Source organism: Rattus norvegicus, chromosome 2 (assembly GCF_021556685.1).
Source record: "Rattus norvegicus strain SHRSP/BbbUtx chromosome 2, alternate assembly SHRSP_T2T, whole genome shotgun sequence".
NCBI classification, from domain to species: Eukaryota; Metazoa; Chordata; class Mammalia; order Rodentia; family Muridae; genus Rattus; species Rattus norvegicus.
Window position 1 is genome coordinate 41,583,503 of NC_141535.1, and position 13,297 is coordinate 41,596,799.

Here is a 13,297-nt window from a genome sequence, read left to right on the forward strand (position 1 = left end):
AAACTGCTTTGCCAAAAAACATTAGGAAGCATTTTAATTTTTAAAATATTTTAAGGATACGTTCATATGGCTTAGGAATTGTATGTTTCAGTGGGTGCTATGCATGCATATATATGTGAGGGGGGGCATGCTTGCCTGTTCATACATGTTTGGAGGCCAGAGACGACTTCAGATATCTTTCTCTGTCTGCTCTCCACCTAATCTTTTGAATCTGAGCCTCATCATTTTGGCTAGACTAGCTGGCCACTGAGCCCCTGGGGCCCTCTGCTTTCTGGCACCCTAGCCGTGGAGTTATAGGTTTATGCTGCTGTGCCCCAGCAAGGCTATGGGTATAGAGAATCTAGACAGGCTATTGTGGCTGTAGAGAATCTGGGTTCAGGTCTTCATGCTTGCATAGCAAGTACTTTACTCTCTGGAAGACCTCTATAGCCAAAGAATGGTGTATGCTTTTACCTGTTTGTTAGTTTGTTTATTTATTTACTTATTGTCTTAGTTAAGGTTTTACTGCTATGAAAGGACACCATGACCAAGGCAACTCTTACAAGGGCAACATTTAATTGGGGCTGGCTTACAGGTTCAGAGGTTCAGTCCATTATCATCAAGACAGGAGCATGGCAGCATCCAGGCAGGCATGGTGCAGGAGAAGCTGAGAGTTCTGCATCTTCTTCTGAAGGCTGTTAGAAGACTGGCTCTCATGTGGTTAGGAGGAAAGTCTCATTTCCCACCCTACAGTGGCACACTTGTGCCAGCAAGGCCACACCTCCTAATAGTGCCACTCCCTGTGCTAAGCATATTCAAACTACCCACTATTTACCTTGTTTTGTTGAAATAAAGTCTTGTTATATTGACCAGGCTGGTCTTGGACTCTTGGGCCATTCTTCAAGTCTCAACCTCTGGAGTAGTGTATACAGCTTTGTATGTACTTTTTTGTTGTTGAAACAATGTTTCATGTAACTTATACTGGCTTTAAATTTACCACACACAGGGGAGAATGACCTTGAGAGATTGTGGGGGGTATACCTAACCATACTGACTATTTATTCTTTTAGACAGATCTTCACTATGCTGCCTAGGCTAACTCCAAATTGTACATCTCTCTGTCCCAGCCTCCCATGTGCCAGGACTATCAGCATGGGCGACTACACCTGGCTCTATATATGCTTGAAAAAACCTGTTTACTGTGATACATAATTTCACATCATGTACTCCAATCCCACTCATCTTCTTGTCCCTCCATATCTGCCCTCCACCCCTGAAGCTTCCTCCCAAAAGAAAACAAAACAAAACAAACAAAAAAAAAAAACAAAAACAAAAACAAAAAAAAACCTCACCATGGAAGCTACAGTGTGTCACAGATTATACCCTTCTGCCCAAATAGAACTGCAAAGTTCATCGGTCTGGTTCAAGGCCTCTGGCCTGTGCTATCCTATCAATATTGGACCCTCAAGGGGACTTCCCTTGGATATCTTATTGTTGTCCCATGTCACGGAGATCCTAAAGCTTTGGCTCTACAGGACCAGGCCCTTGAGCATGGTGCAACAGTTCATAGATGGGGAAGATGTTGGGGTGGGACAACTCAGAGCTTTGAATCTGGGCTGGGTAGAAGCTAAGTTGGTCAGCCAGCCAGCGATTCTGGGCCTGGGCTCCAAGGGCTAGTGCTCCTGCTTTACTCAGATGAGGAATGGGGCCAGCTCTGCTGAGCTCGCATGCCTTTAATTCCAGAACTCTGGAGGCAGAAGCAAGTGGATTTCTGAGTTCAAGGCCAGCCTAGTCTACAGAGCAAGTTCCAGGATAGGCTGGGCTATATATATACAAACTGTCTTGAGAAACAAAACCCAACCAACAACAAATAAACAATAACAAAAACTATTTTAAACAACATTCAGCATTTTTTTTACCTCCCCTCCTGTCCCTTCCTCCCTCACCTCCTGTCCCTTCCTCTCCTCTCCTCCCCTCTCCTCTCCTCTCCTCCCCTCCCCTCTTCTCCTCTTTTTTTTTTCCTTTTCCTTTTTAAACTGTCTCTCAGCTAGCTGTCACAGCTAAAATTCCCCAACTTTCAGGAGCACCTGTACCATCTTCCTGCAGCTCTCGGTCTTTCCTGGTGCGGCCCACTTACAGCTGCCCCTTATTTCAGACTCTTTCCAGGGTCATACAGCAGCAGCAAAGGGGCTTTCAGGTGAGGGGAGAGTGACACCAAGCCTGTGTGGAGACACCACCCTCCTCTCCCGCATCACTCCTCCCCTTCAAAGACTCAAATTCGTTTCGAGCTCCTCCACATTCCCTCTCCCTTCCCCATACATCTCCGCTCCACTTATGAAGGCTTTTGATGTCAGTTCTTAGACTCATGTACCCCAACTCTCAGGGTCAAACTCAACCTCAACACGGCATTTCACTAGAAGGTATAAAAGAAGGGAATGGGAAGGGGGTGTTAGGATAGAGTGCTTCAGAAATAGTTCAGTTACACTCCTCACGGCTTATAGAAACCTTTAGGAAGCCACAGAATGGGTGTGTGCTTTGTTCACTGGCAGGAAGTGACAGTGATGGTTTGCAGGCCCCGCCCTAGAGTGTGCCAGTTCCCTGTGCTGCCACAGAGTCTTCCTGCTGGAAAGCGAGCATGCTCCCTTGCTCCAGACAGTATTCTCCATTAGCCAACCTACAAGGTAAAACACAGACTTAATTATGCCTCTCTGTGTAAGCTGTATCAGCTTTCTACTTTGCTGGGCTGGGAGTTGGGGAGGGCTGTCCTCGCAGCCCCACAGAGACAGCATCTGCCCAGTTTCACAGCCACGGTTACTGTTCGTTTTGATCTTTGTATTCTCAGCTGTTGTACATTTCTCTCTGTGCCTCTGTACGGTCCTACCTTTCCACATCACCTTCTCAGGCTGTCCCCCGCCCTACCCAGTGACACAAAACCCCATCCCTTGGCCTGAGAAATGCCTACCAATAATTTAGATTATTTTATCTCAGTTCAAATTCTTAGGGATGCCAAGTCCGTGCTACTCAGAACCATTTCCTGTTATGTTCCTAGAATCCTAGAAGTCAATGTGCCTAGTTTTCCGAGCTTCTACACCATAATGATTTAAATATATAAATCACCCAGTTCACATTTATCTTCCCCATCAAGATTGTAAGCACTCTAAAGAGAAGGGCTGTGTGTCCTGCTGAACCCCCCACCACACCCCCTGTCGAAACACACACACACACACACACACACACACACACACACACACACACACACTAGCATTCAACAAGTAATTGTTTCGTCAATAAAACAATGCTGGAGAAAGTTGAGAGTTCATCTCACTAGCATGTTAACTTTATTTTGTCTTTAAGAAGTAGTCAAAGTATATGCAAACCAAACAAGTTTGGAATAGATCTGTGTATGTCTTTCTGCCGTAACTGATTGGAACGAACATTTTGTGTACCTTTATGCCCAGAGTTGAGTAAAAATTTCTCAGGCAAGAAGGGGGAGCCACAACTGAAAACCGTTGAAGAAGCCCTAATTTAGGATACTGGCTCTCAGATTAAACTGAGTATTATCATGTATCACTTGGGGGATCCCAGGCCCAGGTCAGGTGCCAAGATCACACCCATGGACTATAAGATCACAATATGTGAAGGAAGAAGGCAGGCAGCAATCAGGTTTGAAGTTTCCTACCTGACAAACATTGTATTGAGAACCGCAGCTCTAAATGAAGTGTCTCCCTGTAGGAATCCTAGAAGTCAATGTGCCTAGTTTGTGATGTTTGTGATATGTGTGTCACACCTTCATCCTCAACATCTAGCTGAGAAGAAGCCTGGACCCCACAGCTTAAACCTGAACAGCAGAGAGTCTGATCTATTGGTGTCTCTCTCTGGTCACAAGGGGAGTCTAGGGTGGTTTGTAGCTGGGAGAGTTTCTGTCCCTATTTCCTTGCAGAAGGACTAAGGAACGAAGGTGGAGGGCTCTGAGGTTAGCTCCAGGCACACGTGTGTGTGCTGGTGACATTCAGTGGCAAGGCCATAGAACAATAAATTGAGGTATGTTAAGTTCTGTAGACTCCTCCCATCCCTGGAGATGAGAGGTGCAGTCTTGCCTATTTTTTAATTTGTTGAGATTTTTTTTACTTTTAGGTCAAGAAGAAAATGTGTTGGGTTTGGTAGTTTGATGGTTTGTATATGCTTGGCCCAGGGAGAATGGCAGTATTGGAAGGTGTGTCCCTGTTCTAGGAGGTATTGCCTTTTTGGAATAGGCATGGCACTGTGGGTGTGGGCTTTAAGACCCTCATCCTAGCTGCCTGGAAGTCAGGATTTTGCTAGCAGCCTTCAGATGATGATGTAGAACTCTCAGCTCCTGCACCAGGCCTACCTGGATGCTACCATGTTCCCACCATGATAATAACAGACTAAACCTCTGAACCTGTAAGCTAGCCTCAATTAAATGTTGTTCTTATAGGAGCTGCCTTGGTCATGGTATCTGTTCACAGCACTAAAACCTTAACTAAGACCCCTAATTCCATCACTGAGAGTTTAAAGACAGCTTCCCACACCAAAAACGGATGTTGAGGCTGGGCTTGATACCTACAATTTCTAGCATTTAGGAGGCTAATAAAGGAGGTTGTGAATTTGGGGCAGCCTGGGCTACAGAATAAGACATTGCTTAGCAAAATAAACCCAACCATGGATCTTGAATGCATAGTATTCAAGTGCTCTACCACTGAGCTATATATCCCCAGAACTATTTGCTTGCTTATTCATGTGTATATAAAATGTGTGTGATGTGTGTGTGTGTGTGTGTGTATGTGTGATGTGTATTGTGCAAAATCTGTGTATATAAAAATGTGTATATATGATGTGTATGTGTGAGAGATAGGTGTATATGTGTATAGATGATATATAGTATGTGAATATGTGCGTGTGTGCATAGTATGTATATGTCTGTGCTGTGCATATGTATATGTGATGTGTGTGTAAAATGTGTATGTGTGCTTGTGAGATGGATGTGCATGTGTGGGGCAATGTTGTGTGATATGTATGTGGTGGGTATATATGGATATGTGTGTGATGATATGTGTGGTGTGTGTGTGTGTGATGATGTGTGTGTGTGTGTGTGTGTGTGTGTGTGTGTGCTATAGTAGCATGCCTTTGCCATAGTGCACCAAACCATATCCCCAGTTGGTTTTTTACTTTTTATTTAGAGACAGGGTTGCCATAGGTTTCCAGGCCAGCCTTGAATTCAAGACCTTTAAGCGTTATCAGGGATTACAGACCTATATCAATTTTAAACAGAAAATTCAAGTGTAAAAGAAGATAGAAGAATAGCAGTGACCCCTTATGCACCTTGTCATCTAGCTCCAAGGGCAATTAATTCATCCACAGTCTTCTCTTCCTGTCCCTACCCATGTTCCTTCCTCTCTGCTGTCTTTAAGTGTGCCTTGGACATTGTATCATTGTATCATACATGGCCTCAAGATACAGTTAAAGCAATGGTGCTCAGCAGATGACCCTTGGACCTTTATCACCACAATCATCTGGGAACGTGTTGGAAACAAGTCTCAGGCCTGAAGAAGTCATTCTTAATCAGAAACTCTGGGAGCAAGGCTCAGTAACTTGTTCTAACCAGTCCTCTAGGGTTTCTGACATAACTCCTGGAGCAACCTTGCCAAAAGATAACTGTAATTGCCTGCTGCAAAACTGGCTTTTTTCGGTCTCTTCTCTTCTCTTCTCTTCTCTTCTCTTCTCTTCTCTTCTCTTCTCTTCTCTTCTCTTTTCCTTTCCTTTCCTTTCTCTTTTCTTCTTTCTTCCTTCCTTCCTTTCTTTCTTCCTTTCTTTCTTCCTTTCTTTCTTTCTTTCTTTCTTTCTTCTTTTTTTGAGACAGGATCTCAGACTGGGCTTAAACCTATGAACTTCCTGCCTCAACCTCCTAAAACAAAGCCAGGATTGCAGGTGGGTGAGCCCCATCCCCGCTCCTGGCTGAATGGTCTCCAACTTCTTTAAAGAGCCCTCCATCCGCAACCCCCTGCTTCTTCTATGAAAGTATAAGAACTAGACAACTTTTAGGCCTTTTATATTTCAAATTCTTCAGGCTACAACATCCCACAGCTTATAGCAAGTGGCACAACCAGTTTGAGGTACAGATTTGTTTTTGGGGCTTTTTATTTGTTTGTTTGTTTGTTTTTCAGGCAATCATGGTGCCTCATTCTGTAAAAGCCCCCTGTGAGACTTACTTGATTCTGAGACTTGCACTGCAGCTCTGTGGTTACTCCAGCTCTGCCTGGAACATTCCTCTTATACATGGGCTTCTTCTAACATTCCGTCAGCATGCAGTCTCTGGCAACTTGGAGCACAGAGTAGGCAGAAACCTTGACTCCTACCATCCTGCTCTGGTTCCCCTGATTGTTGATTGTTACTAGACAGGGCTTCCAGAGCCCAGCTCCAGCTCTCAGCCTGTGGGAGGAGGTCAAGTAATTATATCACTCCTGTGGTCTCCCTAGGGAGGCTGCTCCCAGAGACCTGAAGTCAGGGCTTTGTGTAAGACAGGTCTGAGGGTAACTGAGTGAGAGCTGCAGAGCCTGGTCCCTACCAACCTCTTACCTGAACTGCAGTCAAGCCATTACCTGTCAGTCAATTCCAGAATCCAGCCAATTAGCACTTTTCAGAGAAAGCTACATAAAGAAAATGCAGTCAAACAGGTTTCAGGGTCTAGAAAGCCTCTTGAGTTTAAATGAAAGGAAGAAACCCACAAATGATATAGCTAGTGAAGGCTGACACCAAATGTTGCATGTTATCCTTTAAATAAAGCCCCTTTATTCTTTCTCTCTCCAGGTACACGTCCATATTTTAATCAATCAATCAATCAATCAATCAAACAATCGAGTGAATGTGCTCTGTGGGTAAAGGTGTGACTGACAATTCTGCAAGTTGTCCTCTGACTTCTGTGTCATGTGTGTGCCTCTGAATAATAATTGTAATCTAAAACCCTGTATATTAGGTATTCAGAAGATTTATAGGTTTCAAAGTATCTAATATGGTAAAATGACAAGTCTACAATTTGAATTCTCATTAGAACCCTTGAAAATTAGCAAAAAAAATAAAAAAAAGATGCAAGATGAATAAAAGAAAGAAGGGGGGAGGGCAAAAGGAAGCAGAGAAGAGAAGGGAAAAAGAAGGCAGTGGGAAGGAATACGTAAAAGAAAAAACACCATAAAGTAATCATTATTACTAAGGACAAAAGGGTAAGATGATGCCCAGGCCCACAGTGTGTGTCAGCCACAGGGCTCTGAAAGGATATAAGGACCACAGTGTTGAGAGGAACACAAAGGTGCTTGTTGCCTTTGTGAGCCTGACACACACACACACACACACACACACACACACACACACACACCCTCCCCCGCCCGGGCTCACAGGCCTCCCTTGTTCCCTGAGAGGTCTGGCCTCCCAGTCAGAGTTACATTCAGTTTCTAGCTTGGTAGCTTGGTGCTGCTGAGCACCAAAGCACTTCAGATTCCAGTGTGGGTGCTACCACCCCACGTTGGGCTTCACGGCCCGGGCTCCCATGATTCTCCGCCGTTGTTGCCAGGAGTAGGAAATTTGCTGTTAAAAATATTTGCCTGGCAGGAAGTCGCTTACTCCTTCCAGGTGTTGCCTGTGAAGCCAGAGGCCTTCCCAGGGTTCTGCATATTCCCTGTTAACCTTCTCTGACCTCCTTTTGTGAAATGATTCCCCACCCCCACCCCAACCCCGCCCTCTAGCTACATCAAATATGTTTGCTATTCAGGGACCATTTGTGATGAAGCTCTTTAAAAATCTAGATGATTTTAAGCAGCTTGGTAAGTTTCTTTCAGAACTGAGTTTAGCTGCTGCGGTTTAGCCAAATCATCTGCTAATCCCGGACTTTAGCCTTTCATGGTTTGTCAGTAGCCAGCAAACTCTTATAATACATCATCATAATACGTCATCATCGTAATATGTCGTCATCATAATACGTCATCATCATCATAATATGTCGTCATCATACTACGTCGTCATGTGCTGTAATTCAGCAGAGGCCAAACTTTAATCTTGGGCCTTTAAGAATAATTTAGAGGCCTTTGATAGCTGTGCTGAGCTGGAGGCTCCAGGGACGCTTAAAAGGGGGAGGATCCCTTATTACAACTGCTGCAGTAACAGGATTAGCTGCGGAGGGAAAGGCTGGGGCGGACAGACACGCCTACATACACAGTGAAGCAGTAGGGGTCAGGGTCGGAGGACCCAGTCAAGACTGCAGATACAGGGTCTGAAGTAGAAGACTGGCTGAGTCTCTTCCCCTCTCTGTTCTTCCTCCTCCCCATGACTCCATTCATCTCTTTGGATTCTATTTTCACCGCTGTGCCCTCACATATATGACTGTGGGTTAATTTTCATGGTTCATTAGCAATCAAATGTATGCCTAAATTCCCACTTCCTTTTTTTTAATAAAAAAAAAATAGTGTGTCGATACCGTGTATTTGGGCGATGTATGCGTACATGTGTGCGCCAGGGGTTCATGGGCATGCTCGTGCAGGCCAGAGAGAGTTGAGTGCCTGCTCCACTCGTCACTTTTGACCTTATTTCTCTGAAATAGAGTATCTCAATGGACCTGGAGCTAGGCTGGTAGCCAGCAAGCCACGGAGAGTCTTGTTTCTGCCTCCCCCGGTGCTGGGTGTATGGATGACACTCTGATGGATGCTCTCAGCTCTTTCCGTGATGATTCGGGATTTGAACTCAGATCGGCAGACTTGCATGGCAAGTGTGCTTACTGATAGATCCAGCTCGCCAGCTCTAAATTCCAACTTTGTCATTCCGGGGATCAGAGTGGATGACTTCGGTGAATTTTCAAATAGCAGAGTTGCCAATGTGCTGCTTACAGAGAACGTAGGCACACAAAGCAGAGAACAGCGAGGTCATCGTGCACCAGCTTACAGCAGGCAGAGGCACGCAGTAAGCACAGAACGGCGAGGTCATTATGCACCTACAATTGTAGGTGTTTGGGTGAGATCACTTATGAACTGGAAATAGCTTACTTATACTTGACTTCCAGGGTGAGAGTTTCACTGAGATTAGAAATCTGTGCTTGTCATAAATATCTGAAACTCTGTTAGCAATAGTCAGAACCATAAACCAGCTATGGAATCTAGGTACGTCTGTGTATAGAATTTGTAAAACTGAGTCATAACTTACCTTGGTGGTTTTGAGCATAATAAAGTGTGTATCCCTTAATATTCTTTCTTGTATACACAGACACCTTCTGTTTCCCTGTGGCTTGTGGCTCAGTCTTCCTTCCAGCCTCGCAGTGACTTTGAAGCCATATTTAATCCCCCACTGTCACCCTCGCATCTCTTATAGCTAGTCACACAGTAAATATTGACATTTCTTTTATTCTCACTGTCCTGTCGCGGCTATACCAGACAAACACTTAAGAGTTTTGCCTATAAAATGTGTATCGGTTTCCTATTGTTATACAAGAAATGACACAAGTCTAACGGATGCTGTACAACACTTAATGAATGGCTCACAGCTTTCAGATCACCGTGTTCCGGCCTGATGTGGCTAACTCTGCTGAGGGTATCAGGTGTCAAGAACCGAAATCAAGGTATTAAGTAGGTAGACATCAGTGGAGAAAGTAGTCAAAACCGTAAACCAGCTACGGAATCTAGGGGCCACTGTGCATAGAATTCACATTGAAATCATAAGCTACCTTGGTGATTTTGAGCATAACAAAGTCTGTATCCCTTGGTATTCTTTCTTGTTTACACAGACATCTCCTGTTTCCCTGTGGCTTGTGGCTCAGTCTTTCTGCTTGTGACTCATCTAGGTTTGCAGAACTCAATTCTGCTATAAATGTCTAACATCAGCTCTAAGACCAACTGGAGAGTACTGTCTCACGCGGCTCATGTGATGAAGCCAGCCTTATCTGGGGTCCTGTTATAGCTCTAGTATGGTAGATAATGGGCCAGGGATCTTAATTATATGTGCATAATGCATCGGCACAATACCTAGCATGGTGTTTGGTAATCACTGAAAGGTCCTTGTACTTCTAACTGGGAACTATGTGGCTTCTACAGTTCATTTTAGGTAGCGGGCTTGACTGGGTCAAAGGAAACCCAGCTATTAGTCAAACATTATTCTGAGTGATTTTGTGTGTGTGTGTGTGTGTGTGTGTGTGTGTGTTTGCACAGGTGTGGGTGTATGTGTGCATGCAGGTGCCTGTGTGTGTGCCTGTGTGCTTGTGAAGGCCCTAAGTTGACATTAGGATTTGCTTGGATTGTTTTTCCACCATATTCTTTTGATGCAGTGTGCTTAGGGACTGACCTAACTGGGGCCACGAGGAATGAAGAAACAGCAAACACATACAGAAAAGCTGTGATCAGATGGGCCATGTGCTCTGATAGAGAAATACTATCAGTGACCTGAAAGCTCAGCACATTTATTTCATAATCTGAATCAAGGGGGCAGGTTTATTCTATATACCCAAATGAGGAGGCAGGTTTTTTATATACAACTGACCAAGGAGACAGCCTTAGCTCATCTCAGTAGTGAAGTGGTCTCAGGCTATAAACATCGGGGAGAAGGAAGTTCTGGTTGACATTTGCTGCACACACTGCTAACATCGTACATGAACCCAGGACTTTGCCAGTCCCATGAGTCTGTGGTGTTTGGAGTCCTTGAGGGATTGTCTTTATCAGATGGGTCTTGTGGACATGCTTGTGGGGTATTTGCTTGGTTGCTGGATGGGGAAGAACACAGACCACTGTGTGCCACTCCTGAGCAGGGGGTCCTGGGTTGTATAAGAAAGCAGGCTGAGGACAGGCCAGAGAGAGAGAGGGAAAGGAAGGGGGGTTAGAAGGGGGAGGGGAAGGGGGAGAAGAACAGGAGGAAGGGGGAGGGGGAGGAGGAGAGGAAGAGGGGGTAAGGAAGAAAGAAGAGGAGGGGAGGAGGAGGAGGAGGAAGAGGAGGAAGAGGAAGAGGGGGTAAGGAAGAAAGAAGAGGAGGGGAGGAGGAGGAGGAGGAAGAGGAGGAAGAGGAAGAGGAAATCAGAAGCAGCTTTTCTCCGTGATCCCTGCCTCTGTTCCCGCTTGAGACCCTGGCTCCCCTCCGACTGTTACCTGGATGTGTGTGATGAAATAAGGCCTGTTCTTCCCAAGTTGCCTTTGGCCACAGGGTTTATTTCAGCCGAGAAGCTTAACTAGAAAACCAACCGAGCCATCTCTCCAGCCCCCAACTGCTTACTTTTTAATCGATTTAAATCTTTGCACTTATGGAGTTAAGTATTATAATTTAACACACACACACACACACACACACACACACACACACACGCACACACAAAATATAGAATGATGAGGTGGGGGAAATTAGCATTCCCATCTTGACAAATATGAAAATGTTTATAAACCTTCAAACCCTTTTCTTCTATGTCCCTATAGACATACAATAATTATTATGAACTTTGCCATACGATCTTTACAGTATTAGAATTACTTCCTTATACTTACTACATTTGCTACCCACTGTCCATCTTCTCTCTCCTCCCTCCCACCTACCCATCCTAGCTCCTTGAATTTCGTTCTGTTCTCTACTTCAATGTGGTTAAACTTTTAGCTTCCTCAAGTGAGTGAGAAAATGTGTTAGTCTTTCTGTGCCTGGCTTACTTCGATATATATATATATATATATATATATATATATATATATATATATATATATATTATCATCTATGCTGCTACAAATGATAGCATCTCTGCATTTTTTTATGGCTAAATAACATTCCATTGTGGTGTTTAATACTCCATCTCCCTCCCTCTTTCTTTTCCTTCTTTCCCTTTTTAAAGAAAAATCCTTATTTCTCTTGGAGCTATAAAAATTCTACATTTTTATTTTATTCTATTGTTCATTCATTCACTGATGGACACTTAGGTTGATTCCGCATTGGGCCATTGGGCCTGGTGCTGTAACAAACTTGGGAGGCGTGCAGCCATCCCTCCTATACATTGATTTCAATTCCTTTGACTAAATCCAATAGCAGGACTACACCGCACAAATGGATCCACTGGTATAGGAGCAGAGAGTCACTTCCCGCTGTCATGTTACCCGTGGGTGGAGATTCATGTCATGTGAAGTTGTATGCATAACTACATGTTCCAGAGAATGCAGATGACACTGAAGATCACCCTACATGGCACACTTGTCCTGACAGTGTGTACATTGAAGACCTTTCAGCCACTAAACTGTTTCTTCTGCAGCCTGCCTCTCCCTCAGTGTGTGTCCTTTCTTAAATTCTCTTGCTTTTCTTGCTCTCCGTGTGCCTCTGTCCACCTCCTTCCAGACAGTAAGAACCTGGAACCCCTTCCAAAGGTGTCCATTGAACACTGACATCCACCAGTATCAAGAACACATACTCTTTCCACACACCACTCTGTTATGGTTGCAATTTCATGTCTACAATCCTCCAGTGATTTGCTAAATGGCTTTTCTATCTCCAGGATCTTTCTCTAATCCATCCAATGTTCCTCAGGCCAATGTTGGCTACAAATGCTTTTCCATCGTCTTACTTTTCCAGCTATTGAGAAATACATTTTGTTGTAAATGCTCTTTGGCATGGCCAAGATGTGCCACAAGTTGAGCTTGTACCCAAATATAAAGCTTCACTTAGCAATGTCCTTTGGCAAAGGCTCATTTAGAACAACTTTTGAATTCTGACACAAGAACTATGAGGTGGCAGCAGGCGAAGGGACCGTTATAAACCAAGGCACCGGGTATGGGTGGGTTGCACTTTCTAAACTTGAAAGGAAAGGTGAATACAGACAACTTTTGATGAGAAAAATTAGCAGAGGGGCAGACTCAGGATCAAATCTGGTAAATAATATATGAAAATATAAAGGGCGGTTATTCTGTAGAGTGAGTTTATATATGAAATGCCAACTACAGAATCAATCAAATGTTCCTTCAAGAAATTAGTAATTTTAAAGTGTCCGTTGGTTGTAATTGTACATGCTAGTGTGTTGCTTAGAATTATGTAAGTACACTGTGTACATGCTTCGTGCCTGAGGAAGCCAGAGGAGGGTGCTGATCGCCTGGGCCAGGAGTTACTGATTGTAAGCCTTTCATGTAGGGGCTGAGAACTGACCCCGGGTCCTCTGCAAGAGCAGCACGTGCTTTTAGCTTGCTGGAGCCATCTCTCTGGTCACAAGAAATGAGTAATAATAATAACAACAACAACAACAATAACAACTTAGAATTATTGTGCATTCCTGCCTATACCTCCTCAGTGCTGAGATTATGAGAGTTAACCCACATAC

General features: G+C 44.2%; 1 protein-coding gene across 1 annotated transcript in view; it reads left to right on the forward strand.

Moving 5' to 3' along the window:
• Window positions 1-2,539: 2,539 nt before the first annotated feature.
• The window catches only part of Depdc1b (DEP domain containing 1B), a 91,838-nt gene continuing 81,080 nt past the window's right edge, over window positions 2,540-13,297 (forward strand). The window contains exon 1 of the mRNA XM_087621683.1: window positions 2,540-2,660. The gene's annotated coding sequence lies outside the window, so the exon portion shown is untranslated. The remainder of the gene's footprint in view (window positions 2,661-13,297) is intronic.